Raw genomic sequence first — 16199 nt, forward strand, 5'->3', positions numbered from 1 at the left:
TATGTCTCAAGAAAAAATTCAAAAATTTGTTAACAAATCCAAAAAAGAAATTACGCTTGAACATGAAAACAATTATAACTTTTGAACTTGCATAATGAATTCCTTCAATCGATATGTGAGAAACTTTATATCTATGTAAATATAGATACTATGTAAGCTTATATATAGTACATTTAAGTCATAGAATTTTATAAAAGATATCAAAACATGAATTTTTGAAACTAAGTATCATAATCATTCTATACGCACTGAATGTACATGCCAATATCATAATTATTTTCTGCACGATAAATATACCTATCATATGTGTATATGTTCAATATAACCGAAGATAATAACTTTGCACAAACATAAGTAACAGAATTTAAAACATGTACTGAAAACAATATTAATATCGTAAGAATAAATTAATGATTGTAAAAAAACAGACCAGGATCTGTAACAATAAAAGGAAAAATTGAGTAGTGAATGCACAATGTACCCTTAAGAAAATTATTTTCCTATAATACCCGAGGTCAAAGGAAATAGATAACACATGATGGAACAATATTACTCAGCAGCGTATTGATACAAAAACAATGGTGTTAATGAGTCATTCAACAGGAGCAAAGTAAACAAATATTTAATGGGAAAAAGGTTTTATATACCCCTCAACTTTGCCATTTAGAGCTGACATACCCCTCGTTATGAAAGTGACTCATATATGCCCTAACCGTTATACAAACGACTCACATATACCCCTGCGGCTACAAAATGAGCTCACATATATCCTTCATTTAACGGAAGTTAAAAAAATAATTTTTTAAATTTATATTTTTTACTTTTATTTTTTTAAAAAAAATTACTTATGGGTATATATGATTCTTCTATCAAAGTTCAAGGTAAATTTCAACTTTTTTCGTACATAAATTATTTTTTGACTTCTTTTATTATAATTATTTGAGTTTCTTATTCTTATTTTATTTTTTTCTTTCAATCCTTAGTTTAAAGAAGAAAAAATTTAAACTATTTTTTTTGTCTATATTGTAATTTGATTTTTGTATTCGAAGAAGAATTTTTGATCATCTACAATAAGTTTTACAAGAATATTAGTGAAACATAAATAAATTTGATTATCAAAATAATAATTCTAAAATTAGTTATTGAAACAAAAAAAAAGTAAAAAAAATATGTTTGACGAGGATAAAATTTACTCATATGTAATTATATTTTTTAGAAAAAAATAATATAAATTAGATTATAATAATTATTTTTTTTATTTCTGTTATAGGAAAAGGGTATATGTGGGCCATTTGTTTATAAGTAGGGGTATATATGAGTTACTTTCATAACAAGGGATATATCCGCTCTAATTGACAAAGTTGAGGGGTATATCAGATCCTTTATTGTGCAGAAGAAGAAGTTCAGAATTATCGTTGTTTTAAATGAGAGGAAATCCCTCTATTTATATACAACAAAGGATTTATACAACATACGAATTAAAGAACATAAATTGCTTTCAAAATTCTTGTGAGACAATTATTATGTTATGTATTATATCGTTATCTTGTATTTAAATTATGAAAAAGGGACAAAAATACCACTGTATTATTCGAAAAGGTCTAAATAAACCTCTTAGCCAACCTTTTTGGTTCATTATTACCCTTAGAACTAACATCCTTATATCTTTTAATTATTCTATTTAATAATTATTACGTGATGTCTTTCTATTGGATAAAGTTAATATCCAACCCACCAACCTTTCTCCTACCCACCTTACCGATATTGACATTTCTTGATCCAAACACAACTAAAAGATCCATCAAAAGATTTTGAGTACATCAAAGGTGCTGCGCACGACAATAATAGCCACCGTCAATATATCCACGAACAATTATCTATCGCCGTCAATAGATCCGCCAACAATTATCTACCGCCGTCAAAGGTGTTGAGCACGTAATAACATCAGATAATGACACTAATGACATATATTTTCCTTTAATATTTTGGATGAATCTTTTAATTTAGCTCCAGAGCAGAAGTAAATTGGAAGACATCAAATCAAGATGTAGAATCAATGAACCATTGGTAATCCTGTATTCACACAGAAATTATCAAACATATAACTATACAAGTAGTGTTGGGGATTCAAATGCCATACATCAAACAACAACTTTTTTAATTTTATTATGTCTTCGTTCTTTCTGTTTGACGTTTGTATTATTGTATCTTGAGTTTTGATTTTGTTGTAGTAAAAATATGACAATCTATATATATGAATGAATGATAGGGTAAAGTAATTTATAAAGATCCATCTAAATTGAACACTCACAATTATGGTGCTCTTGTCCGTTAGAGTTCATAACAAATCTGAGCTATGCATCTATAGTAAAATCAAACCTTCAAAGAAAGAGATTGAAAGACACTACTTAAATTTCTCAAATTGAGAGGATATAATTCGAGAGAGTAACATTAATGCACTTTCACAATAAAGACAAATCACTTGCTATTTCAAATTTTCATCGATCAATTAGCTATCTTCACACTAAAAAGAACAATTGCGCTGCTAAAGGATTACATGACAATGGATTCCATGACAATGGGTTGATGCACTTCCGCAAGAAATTAAAAGTAAGAAGTTAAACTTGGAAGTTTGATTTAGGTAATATATCATCCAAAATATTTTAATTTGATGGATCTTTTAATTCGATTTGGGTCAAAGGATGGGTCGAGCGGGTAGGAGAAAGTTTGGTTGGTTGAAATTTAACTTTCTCCATAGAAAGACATCACATAATAACTATTAAATAGAATAATTAAAAAATATAAGACTATTATTTTAAAAAATAATATTGAACCAAAAAGGTTGACTTAGGGGTATTTTTAAATCTTTTCTATTAGTGTAGGGGTATTTTTTAACCCTTTTCCGTTTAAATATTATAATATGCATCATGTTTTCAAATTAAAATTTTTATCTAATCATTTTAATTTTGTGCATTCTTCATAGTGAAAATTATTAATAATATAAAAATCTATTGAAGTGATGAAAATTTTATAAGTTGAAATATTATTAAATTGGAGATAAAAATAGTATATATTAAATATTTTTAGAAGATTTTTATATTACACAAAGAACCATGTATATTAAAGATTTAATTAATGACCTCATAAGAAAAATAAGATTTAAATTATAGAATAACACAAATAATAATAAAATAATAAAATACTGAAATAGAGAGGTGAATAGCAATTCTCCAAATTTGAAGAACTATTATTCACCTCTCTATAAATGGAAAATAGACAGTGAAATAAAGTGTGGTTGAGATCCAGTTTTTAACTTAATTTTCCAAATATAAAGAATAGAGAGTAAACTAGAGGTGAGTTAGAGATGATCTTACCATCCCCACAAGCCACTAGATGGCTCGTGAAGGCCACCATAGGCCGTGGGACGGGTCGTGGTGATGAGTTAGATTTTTAGGGGTTAAGGGGTGGCAAACTATGCTACTAGTGAAGGGCCAAGGGCATCACAACGGTCCGTGAAGCCCCACAAGAACCGTGAATTCGTCCGTGAAGGATTTCATTAGACTTAGAGTGAAGGGTCAACTTCAAATGATCATATACTTTATCTTAAAATGAATTATGTGGCCATGACATATAGAATTAAAGTTCTATGATTCCTATTTCCCACACCACTGAGTTTGCCCAATTCCCATCACGGAGTAAAAAAGTTATTCCTAAAATAATGAAACATTGTCAAGCTCAAACGTCTTCACGACCCATTTGAGGTCCGTGGTGATGATGACGATCTGTGAAGGCGTCCTCCATGCCATTTAGGCAGAGGGAGAAGGAGAAGAAGGAGAAGGATTAGAAGCAGAAGGAGAGGGAGGAGGAGAAGAAGAAGGGGGAGGATAAGGAGGAGGAGAAGGAAAAGGAGAAGAAGGAGAAGGAGGAAAATAAGGAGAAGAAGAAGGAGGATGAGGAAAAGAAGCTAGGTCAAGTCAACAACCCATTGTTTCAAGCTTTATAGGCTTTATAATCAAGGTATGTTGTCTTATTCATCCATGTATTCTTCCATCCATGGAGTCCCCTAGAATCCCCCTCTTCTTCAATTGTGAAGATCAAATCTCCAATTCAAGTTGGGGTTCCCTCCAAAATTGTGGATTAAGAACAGTATGATTCCAACTGAGTGAATATACTTGTTTATGATTGATTTTGTATTGAATCATTTTATATGATGAATTACATGTTTTCCATGTCTAACCCTATTTTAATTAATGAAACTGAAGTAATGCAGGTTTATGCCTTGTGAAGGAAAATTGAAGATTTAGAGTTGATCTTATAGAATTGATGAAATTTATAGCAATTTTTAAGAATAAAAATGATATAAATTGAATTATATTATAGTATATACGATGGATCATTACTAGTAAAGCTAATGATTTATGACATGAATCACTTAATAATGAAGTGTAATACCTCGAAAATGACTTAGGTGAAGCTAGAGTCGAACATGGTTTTCATGATGGTATAAGTTACTAAATTGGTGTATGTGTGGTATTGAGGCAGTGTCTAGAGTTTTAGGTGATTTGGAAGTGAAACGTCAAGGGACGACTAAGACGTTCGATAGAGAAGTCACCCACGTGCCTCATGTGAGGTTATGTCCTATATGTGTTTTTAATGAGTTAATGAGGACCTTATATGATTAATTATAGTGTTTATAGGAAGTGTGTCAAGTTTCGTGAAGTTTGGAGGTCAAACATCCAAAAACGTCCAACGTTCGAAAGGTTTGCCTTGAAACGACCTTATGTGTCTTGGCATGTATTGTCAAGTTTTATGTGTTTGTTTTGGATGAAATTCATGTGAGATTTACTAAACTCGTATACGATCATATTCGGGTTGGAAAAGTTTGGGTGAAAGTCTGCAAGGACCAACCAAGGGTCCTTGAGACAGGACCCTTTCCTTAAAGCCAAGACTATACAAGACAACCCCAAACGACGAAGGCTGTAGACGTCTTGTGGCCATTCGACTCCCCTTCAATGGGTGTTTAGGGTTGACATTTAGGCGTGGGAGAATTCCATCCAAGGACCAGCCTCAATCCCAAACTACGGACAAACAGAACAGTCCATTGGTTGAGGGATGGTCCGTTGGTGGCCATCTGTCGATGGTCTGTCTCTTGTGTGCAGTTACTGTTAAGTTCAAGGGTAAATTAGTAAATTCACCCCACGTACAAATTAGAGTTTTGGCTGTTATTAAAGGGTCTTTTGGGTATTTTAAACATGTTTATAAGCCTTTAACACTTAGAAGAATTCATTCTTCAAAAATCAAAACCCAAATTTCCTTAGAAATTCTCTAGAACTCCATTGGAGCCAAAACTCAAGGAAGGGCTTGGATTAAAGATTTGAGTGGTGATTATTGATAACTTGTAGATTAACATAAGTGAGGTATGATTTTTGATCCTTGAAACTCTATTCATCAAGGAGCCTAACATTCAAAGAATTTTCTAAAGTTTTCAAAGATGAATTGTCCAATTTCATGATCTGTTCATGGGTTCTTGCATTAAAGGTTTTAAAGCATTGATTATTGATTGATTTTTTTGTTAATTATATGATTTTAACTGAATTAACCTATGAAACCATGCAATTGATGAACCCTAGTTTTTGATTACTTTATGGGTTAAGTGATTTGGACTTAATGCTTATGAATTCTAGTGTACTCTTCTATGGGCTATTGATTGATGTAATAATTGTATTGAATTGATATCTAGGTTGTATTAGATTTATGAATCTAAATTTAATTCATCTAGTTTAATTTAATATCATAGTTTATGTATTGAATTATTGGTTATTACCATGGGTAAGGGTCTTATGATATTGAATTGGATAATTTAGCTATGAATTGAAGTGGTGAGAATGGATTGGTGGTACACTACCATAATTCTCTTTATTTCATTTTAATTTGACTTCAATTATGTTGTGGTTGGTATGGTCCAGTTATGATGGTGGTGCTATGTGCTTTACTTGCAATTGATATGGCCTTGTCGGCGTTACTTAATGTATTATGATGATCATGGCCTTGTCGGCACTACTTATGTATTATTATGAAGTTTTTTAGTTCAGTTATGCGAAGTATAATCATATATATCTACAAGTGAAGTAATGTGAAAGTATGTGTTCCTTATAGCTATATTAGGAGATCATGTTAGACTATGACTATTTCATATGTGTGTAGTCTTAGAGTTGATGCATGATTATTCCTTATTGAATTTATGAGTCTATGATGGTTATATTGATAATGTTATAGTACTGGACATAAAGATGATAAGGGTCATTCCTAAGTGCTTCAAAAAATTATATGTTATATGTGATAATGTAAAGAATGTTGTGTCTTGTTTTGGTAGACTTGTGTCCCTTACTTAATACATGTATGAATGATATGTGGATATGAGATGTATTGACTATGTAGGTTTAGTTCACCCTTGTAATGTATGAATGAATGATACGTGAGACCTAAAATGATGTTAACAAGGTCATGTACGTGAAACCTTAAACGTAGTGGTAAGGTTATATTATGAACTTTGACGTCGAGAGCCTTAACGGTATCCTTCATGTAAAGGATGATGGACGTAGGGTTGATTGGTTGAAACGACATCATATCATCCTTAGGAAAGTCATGATAAGCTATATATGTTGACATTGTAAGGTAGGCCTAGTGAACCTCTTTGGTAGGGTAAATGTGATTGTGTTATGAACTAGATATGGAACCCCTTATATGAACCTTTAATGTAAATGACTCTATGAGAAGAAAGGTTAGCACTGAGTGATTATGTCATGGGAAGTAGCTCTACTTCTAAAGGAGACTAGAGTACAATGTAGCTCTACTTGAGAATTATACTAGAGTGCATAAAAGCCCTTCATATTCCTTAACCATGTGTCTACATGGGATGTGTCCTAGTTATACACTTGGCAAGTATAACACCCTCATCGGAGTATGTTAGAACTCTGGATTTCATGTTTATCTATCATGGTACATGTCAGTTATTGCCTATTGTCATCATGTGTGATACCTACTAGCATTAGAGAAGTTCTATGAAGTATAGGTGGTGGTATGAGACGCTATATAGACATTTCACAATAGGTTTGAAGGTGTTAGTGAGAGTCCCTAGGTCTTTTCCAAGACCATTACTTGAATGTCATTATGTGATGAATGAGTCTTAAATGAACTAATGAATGTAATGAGTTAAGTTAATAAATCATGTTAAATGAATAAGTACTTATCTAGAGTAGTTAAGGTTTGTCTAGTTAAGGTGTGAAGGGGGAATATAATGGTCACTTTGTATCTTACCTAGATAAGTCTTAAGAATGACTCTATGTAGGGAAGATGTTTGATTATGTGTACATGATCTAAGCCCTTAAGGATTATTTACGTAATCTTGAAGAGGTCAATCATGGATGTTATCTTCTTGATTTACTAAAGTAAGTCTTTTGATAGCCTTTGGAAGGAAAATGTCATGTTATCTATGTGTCGACGTATTAAATGAGAATGATTCTATCTTAGGAACTCTATAGAATCTCTTATGTGTGTGTGTAAGGGATTGTATGGGCGGTTACTTTAAAACTCACTCAACTGAGACTTAGAATCACCTTTGGTAGAAGGATCTCATGTATATGTGCTTGGCGTGTATCTCATTATAGGTGGTCTTAAGGATCATTTAGGTGTGCCTAGAGAGGTTGTATGGGCGGTCTCTCTTTGTCTTACTTAAGTGAGTCTTAGGATAACTTTTAATGAGGGGATTACATGCTAGCAAGTGTATAAAGTGAGGATAAGACACTTCACTATACAGTGAAGTCACTTCACTATAACAGTGAATTGGTTCACTGTAAAGTGACCTTAAAAATGTATTAAATTGCTTAAATGTTATCTTATGTGTTTCTAAGGTGTTAAATGTTATTCTTATTCTTATGATATAATGTTTTAATGAAAAAGATACAGGCTTCTAATAAATGTCATTTTCATGATTTTATGCATTATGCCATACGTAGTACATGCGTTTGTACTAATTCCATGCTTTTATATATCTCTAAAGTGATTCATAGGTGAAGATGATTTTGGAGAGCTAAGCTTGGATTAGAATATCGTTCAAACAAGTTTAAGTATGTTCTCATTTGAATCGAGGGCATAGATGTTGTTTATATGTTTTATGGAAGTATTTTAATAGACTAAGTATTTTCTATATTCGTATTATATGGGCCGTATCCAAAGTATTCTCGTGTCTAAGATTTGATGAAATGAGAATTAGTATTTACTGTGAGTTTTATATTAAAGAGTTTTTAAAGACTTATAGAATGTCTATGTTTTAATTCTGTACTACTTTTCATATGTTTATATGCGATGAACGATACGAAAGGGTTTGTACAAGAAACCCGAGAGATAAAGTACGCTGGTTTCACTGTGAGAGTGCCATATCTCTAGGGTTTTGTCTCGGAATGTGACATGAAACATGTTATTAGAATTCCTTGTAATCTAAGGAGTAGAACTATTAATATTAAAGACTAATAGTTATGAATGTTGACTTATAGTGTTTCGAAGGTAAAACTAATATAATGAATTATATATTTACGACCGTAAAAGGGAAATTGACTTGATGATGGTAGAGTATTAGATAGAATTATTGTGGAAGGAATTTATCTACCCAAATTACCTAATAAATGTTTGAATTTGTAATGACCAACAAGTACACCCTCGAAGTTATAGCATTCTTGTGTCGTCACACGACAAATGAGACTTCAAGAAGCCTCATATAAGCCACTCGTATCATTCATTGCATAATAAGCTTACTAAAATGAGTAAGAATTTAAAACTTTCTTCGCACACGAAGAACTCTTTACATAACCAATATGCAAGCGGAAGATTTTTGTTTAAAACATTAAAACTTTACAACATCTCTTTGAACCATCTAAACTTTGGATTAAACAACACTTGGGACTAAAATCAAACATAACATGAATACTAAGACATAAAGGAACATGTGGATATTGTCCTCGAATCGATGAGGACTCACCAATACTTTATTTTAAACCCTTAGAAATCGATACATCCTCAATGGCATATTAAGACTTCCAATTCCCTACACTTAAGTCAAAAAAGATAAAGAAGGGGTTAGGACATTAGATGCACTAAGTATGGAAGCCATGCAAAAAACATGAAAAAGAGACATGTAGTAATTAACATGCTTTTCATGAATTTTGATTAAAACATCATACTATAAGCATAAGAACAACATTTAAAAACTTTGAAACATATAAGGAATTATTTAAGCAATTAGTCACATTTTTAAGGAACATTACAGTAAACCCAGCCAAGTTACAGTGAATCAATTCCAACATTAAAGTGAAACCCATTGAACATAAAATCTTCACACTAAAAGTTATCCTAAGATTCACTTAGGTGAGGCAAAGAGAGACCGCCCATACACCTCTCTAGGCACACCTAAATGAACCTTAAGACCACCTATGATGAGATATACACACTTACAAACACATCAATCACATGAACATGAGATCTTCCTACCAAAGGTTATTCTAAGGTTCACTTGAGTGAGTTGTGAAGCGATCGCCATACAATCCCTTACACACACACTTAAGAGATCTAATAGAATACCTAAGATAGAATCATTCTCACTTAATTCATTATCGTACATATAACATGGCATTCTCCCCAATAAAGGCTATCAAAAGACTTACATAAGTAAATCAAGAAGATAACGTCCGTGATTGACCTCTTTAAGATTACCTAAATAATCCTTGAGACTAGCTAACTTTGGATCATGTCCACAATATAAATCTTCTTCCCTAACTAGAGTCATTCATAAGAATTATCTAGGTAAGATAATAAGTGAGCATTCCTATGACCCCTTCACACCTTAACTAGACAACCCTTAACTACTCTAGATAAGTACTTATTTCATTTAATATACTTTCTTCACTTAATTCATTACATATATTAGTTCATTTAAGATTCATTCATCACATTAGTACATTCAAGTAATGGTCTTGGACAAGACCTAGGGACTCTCACTAACACCTTCAAAGCCTATTGTGCAATGTCTAGATAGCGTCTCATACCACCACCTAAACTTAATAAAACTTCTCTAATGCTAGTAGGTATCCCATATGATGATAATAGGCAATAACCGACATAGAACATGGTAGAAAAGCATGGATCCGGAGTTCTAACCTACTCTGATGAGCATGTTCTACTTGCCAATGGAAGAACTTCAACATATCCCATGTAGGCATATGGTTAAGGAATTTGAAGGGGGTGCTTTGTATTCTAGTCTCATACTTTAATTAACACTAATTCCCTTACCATACTCACTTGGTGCTAGACTTTATTCTCCTAGAGTAATTTACATTAAAGGTTCATGTAAAAGGGGTTCCATATCAAGTTCATAACCCAATCACATTTACCCCTACCAAAGAAAGGTACACTAGGGCTACCTTACAATGGCAATAAGAAGCTCATCATGACTTTCCTAAGGATTGATATGATGCCATTCCAGACAATAAACCTTAAGTCTATGATTCCTTTTCTTGAAGGATATCATTACGACTTTCTACTTCAACATTTATAACCTTACCACTAGGTTCAAAGTTTCACATAAAGACCATTTTTAACAACATTCAAGGTCACAATTTATTCATACATACAAGACTAAGAGTCTTTAGCAACCTAAGTCAAGACATCTCGTATTCACATTCATACATGCATCAAGTAAGGGACACAAGTCAACCAAGACAAGACACAACATACTTCACTTTAACAAATATTACATGTCATTCTTTAAGTCACTTAAGAATAACCATTATAATCTTTAAGTCATCCTATATACTATCATATCATTACATATATAAAAATTATAGACTCATATAGTCAAGTAGGAACAACCATGCATCAACACTAAGACTACACATATAAAGCCATAGTCATAGCCTAACATGATATTTTAACATATATAAAAAGAACACATACTTTCACATTACTTCAAATATAGATAGATATGCTCATACTTCACATAAATCAACTACACAAATGATCATAATACTTCAAATAGTGCCGACAAGTCCATGATCATCATATTGCATAAAGTAACGCCGACAATACCACATAAATTAACATAGCACCGCCACCATAACTGGACCATACCAATCACAACATAGTTGAAGTCTAGTTAACTTAAAAAAAGGGAATTAGGGCAGAGTACCAACCATTCAATATCACCTTTTCAATCCAAAGCCAAACCATCCAATTCAATTCCAATAGGCCCTTACCCATGGCCATGGACATCAATTCAATACATAAACCGAAATTATCAATGAATCTAAGTCAATTCAATATATATTTATCAATAAAAGACCAATTACACATCAATTGTATACAATTCTTACATTATTCAATATCCCATAGAAAACTACACTAGAATTCATAAGTATTAAGTCAATATAAATTAAATAAGGTTAATAGTCAAAATATCTAAGAATATTCAATACTCAATTGATAAAATTGAAACAGCCTATAACCCAATCAATAATAATCTATACATAAATCAAGAGCCCATAAAAATCTACACATGAATTCATCAATATCAAAGCATGATCACATAACCCATATTTTAGTCAAATTGAGAGATTTGTGAATGTCAAGCGTTCATGGAGAATTTCATTGGAACACATCAATTATACATTGAAAATTGAATAAGAAACTACATTGAATCACCATATTCACTTTGATCTCTCATGGATGTTTTTGAAGGAACTTTAGGAGGGAATGTGTTTTGATTTAGGTGTTAGGGTTTAAATGAGATTTTAATGACTTATATACTCTTAAAATAACCACAAACACTCAAAACAACCGTCCAAAGCCTTATTGGAACGTGGGGTGAATTTACCAATTCACTCCTTGAACCTACAGTTCCCCACGCAGGGACCAACCCAAACGACGGATGGACCCTCGATGACCTATCCCTTGACCACCAGACCGTCCTGTTGGTTCGTGGTTTGGGACTAAGGCTTGTATTTGGTACCTCCTCTCCCCCAATTATGTTTTGATAGAGACACCACCAATTGCGCGTCGACTGACCCAATGGGCGTCAATTGCCATCCGTTGGTGGGCTGCCTTGGGCAGTCTTAGGTACCAACTTGGGTCCTTTCTCAAGGACCCTTGGATTGTACTTAGGGGTATTTTCCCGGGAGTTTCCAACCCAAATATGCTCTTATAAGAGTTTAGGACCTTCCACACAAATTTCATCCAAAACGAACGCATAAAATTCGATGAAACATGCATAGACACACAAGGTCATTTCAAGGCAAACCTTTCGAATGTTTGACCTCCAAACTTTATGAAACTTGAAACACTGACTATAAAAACTACTATAACTCATATAATGACCTCATTAACTTATGAAACACACAATTGGGCAATAAACACATATGAGGCACATAAATGACTTAGTCGTCGAACGCCTAGGTCGTCTCTTGATGTTTGACTTCCAATGCACATAAACTCTTAGACACTACCTCAAAAACACCTTATAAACCATTTTAGGACCTTAGACCATGGTCAAAACAACATTAGGCTATAGATTCACCTAAGTCATTTTTGGGGTCTTACATTCTCCCCCACTTGGACAACTTTCGTCCTTGAATGACACTTGCCGATCTCCGAACACTTCTAAATGTAGAGATTCAGTTAGCAAATCATGACCATACCACATAACATCTCATACAACAAAAACATCTATGAGAACATCAATTCCATCACAATATAATAAGAAACTAGAAAGCACTCTATATATCATCATGCTACAAACTTACATGCTTCATTCCAATTAGCAAAAACTCATTTTATATTCAATATCATGCTCATATACGTCAGTGATAACCATATTACAATAATTTTAAACCAAAAATTGAATTACTCAATTTTTGCGAAATTACACAGTGAGGAGGCAACACCTCACAGTGAATAGAAATCCCTGACAACTTTACAACGAGCATGCTTCACAATCTAACAATTCAAAACTTATGAAATTTCTTATAAATTCTCAACAAATAAATCTCATATAACAATTTAGACATGCTCACTATTCATATTCATGAAACAATTAACAACCAACACTAGATGCACATGCACCATGCGGAAGATATCATGCATCAAAACTCATTTTCTCATTCAACAGAACTTCAACCCAAAACATGAATATTATAAGGAGAACATTTGGGACTCACTTGTCACAAAAGACACATACACCAATCAAGTTACTAAGAACTCTTTGCATTAGGCTTGACTAAACAGATAAAGAAAGGTTAGGGCACCTCACTCCCAACAACCATACCTTTCACCATACTCCCCCACTTAGGAGAAACCCATTCTAAAGTCAACATAACATATACTTCAAGGAACTCCCTCGAGGAACCTTAAACCTTACTAATACTTTCTCACCCACAGTCTACCTCATGAAGAATAAAGACTTTAAAAGGTTTAACCATGTAACCATTACATCCCTCTTACTAGGAGAACTCACGTTTACTCTTTCAAATCTCATCACTTTCCCTTCTATGGTTGGGTCTTAAACAACTTCATACTATATCAACAACCACTCCTTCACATTTCTAACAGTATAATTTACCATTTTTCCCAACTATACTACCTTTCAAAGGTAACTAAACCAACCTAAGATCATCAACACCATCTTTCACACCTCATCTAACAAGTCACATCTTATCTTTTCTCTCCCTCAACCCATCTTAATATAGTTACCCTCAAGGGACCAACACATAAGGAAAACAAGGGAAAGACACCATATACAAAGCTCTTAGGCACAATTAGAAGAATGAAGAAGTGAAACTTTTCTTAGCACCCTATAACCTTCTATTCATAATGTGGCGCACTTCACATTATGAACAAGACTCTACTAGATGTGGTTCATGAGACAACTAAGACACTCCCAAACCGGATGCTCTGATATCAAGTTTGGTAATGACCCACAAGTACACCCTAGAAGTTAGAACATCCTTGTGTTGTCACATATCAAATGAGACTTCAAGAAGTATCATATAATCCACTCATATCATTCATTGCATAATAAACATACTTAAATGAGTAAGAATTTAAAACTTTCTTCACACACAAAGAACTCTTTACATAACCAATATGCAAGTGGAAGACTTTCGTTTAAAATATCAAACCTTTACAAAATCTCTTTGAACCATCTAAACTTTGGAGTAAATAACACTTGGGACTAAACCCATACAACAAATAAAATAAAGAATAAGACATAAAGGAACATGTGGATATTTTCCTCGAATTGGTGAGGACTCAACAATAATTCATCTTAAACCCTTAGAAACCTATCCACCTCCATGGTATATCAGACTTCCAATTCCCTACACTTTATTGAAAAAGGAAAAAGAAGGGGTTAGCACATTAGATGCACCAAGTATGAAAGCCATGCAAAAAACATGAAAAAGGGACATTTAGTAATTAACATGCTTTTCATAAATTTTGGTTAAAACATCATACTATAAGCATAAGAACAACATTTAAAACTTAGAAACACATAAGGAATTATTTAAGTAATTAGGCACATTTTTAAGGAACATTACAATAAACCCAGCCAAGTTACAGTGAATCAATTCCAACATTACAATAAAACCCATTTAATATGCAATCTTCTCACTAAAAGCTATCCTAAGACTCACTTAGGTAAGACAAAGAGAGACCGCCTATACATCCTCTCTAGGAACACCGAAATGATCCTAAAGACCACCTATGATGAGATATACACGCATACAAACACATCAATCACATAAACACAAGATCTTCCTACCACAGGTGATTTTAAGGTTCACTTGAGTGAGTTGTGAAACGACCGCCCATATAATCCCTTACACACACACTTAAGAGATCCTATAGACTACCTAATTAGAATCATTCTCACTTAATACATTAACATACATATAATATTATATTCTCCCCTACAAATTTTATTAAAAGACTTATTTAAGTAGATCAAGAAGATAACGTCCATAATTGACCTCTTCAAGATTACCTAAATAATCCTTGAGACAACCTAAGTTTGGATCATGTCCAGAAAATCAATTATCTTCCCTACCTAGATTCATTCTTAAGACTCATCTAGGTAAGATAAAATGACCATTGCTATGACCCCTTCACACCTTAGCTAGACAACCCTTAATTACTCTAGATAAGTACTTATTTTATTCAAAATACTTTCTTAACTTAAGTCATTATATTGTTTAGTTCATTTAAGACTCGTTCATCACATAAGGACATTCAAGTAATGGTCTTGAACAAGACCTAGGGACTCTAACTAACACCTTCAAAGCCTATTGTGCAATGTCTCGATAGTGTCCCATAACACCACCTAAACTTCATGAAACTTCTCTAATGCTAGTAGGTATACCATGTGATGAGAATGGCAATAAATGACATAGACCATGGTAGCAAAGCATGGAATCCAGAATTGTAACCTAGTCCGATGAGGGTGTTCCACTTGCCAATGGTAGAACTTGGACACATCCCATGTAGGCACATGGTTAAGGAATATGAAGGGCGTGCTTTGTATTCTAGTCTCATCCTTTAACTAGAACTACTTCCCTTACCATGCTCATTCGGTGCTAGCCTTTGTTCTTATAGAGTAATTTACATTAAAGTTTCATATAAAGGGGTTCCATATCAAGTTCATAACCCAATTATATTTACCATACCAAAGAAAGTTCCACTAGGTCTACCTTACAATGGTGATAAGAAGCTCATCATATCTTTCCTAAGGATTGATATGATGCCATTCCAGCCAATCAACCTTATGTTTATCATCCCTTTTCTTGAAGTATACCATTACGGATTTCTACTTCAACATTCATAACCTTACCACTAGGTTATGGGTTTCATATAAAGACCCTTTTTAACATCATTCAGGGTCACATGTCATTAATACATACAATACTAAGAGGATTTAGCATCCTAATTCAAGACATATCGTAATCACATTCATACATGCATCAAGTAAGGGACACAAGTCAACCAAGACAAGACACAACATACTTGACTTTAACACATTTTACATGTCATTCTTTAAGTCACTTAAGAATAACGATTATAATCTTTAAGTCATCCTATATACTATCATATCATCATCAATATAA

The sequence above is a fragment of the Solanum lycopersicum genome, chromosome 9 (genome assembly GCF_036512215.1).
Source record: "Solanum lycopersicum chromosome 9, SLM_r2.1".
Taxonomy (NCBI): Eukaryota; Viridiplantae; Streptophyta; class Magnoliopsida; order Solanales; family Solanaceae; genus Solanum; species Solanum lycopersicum.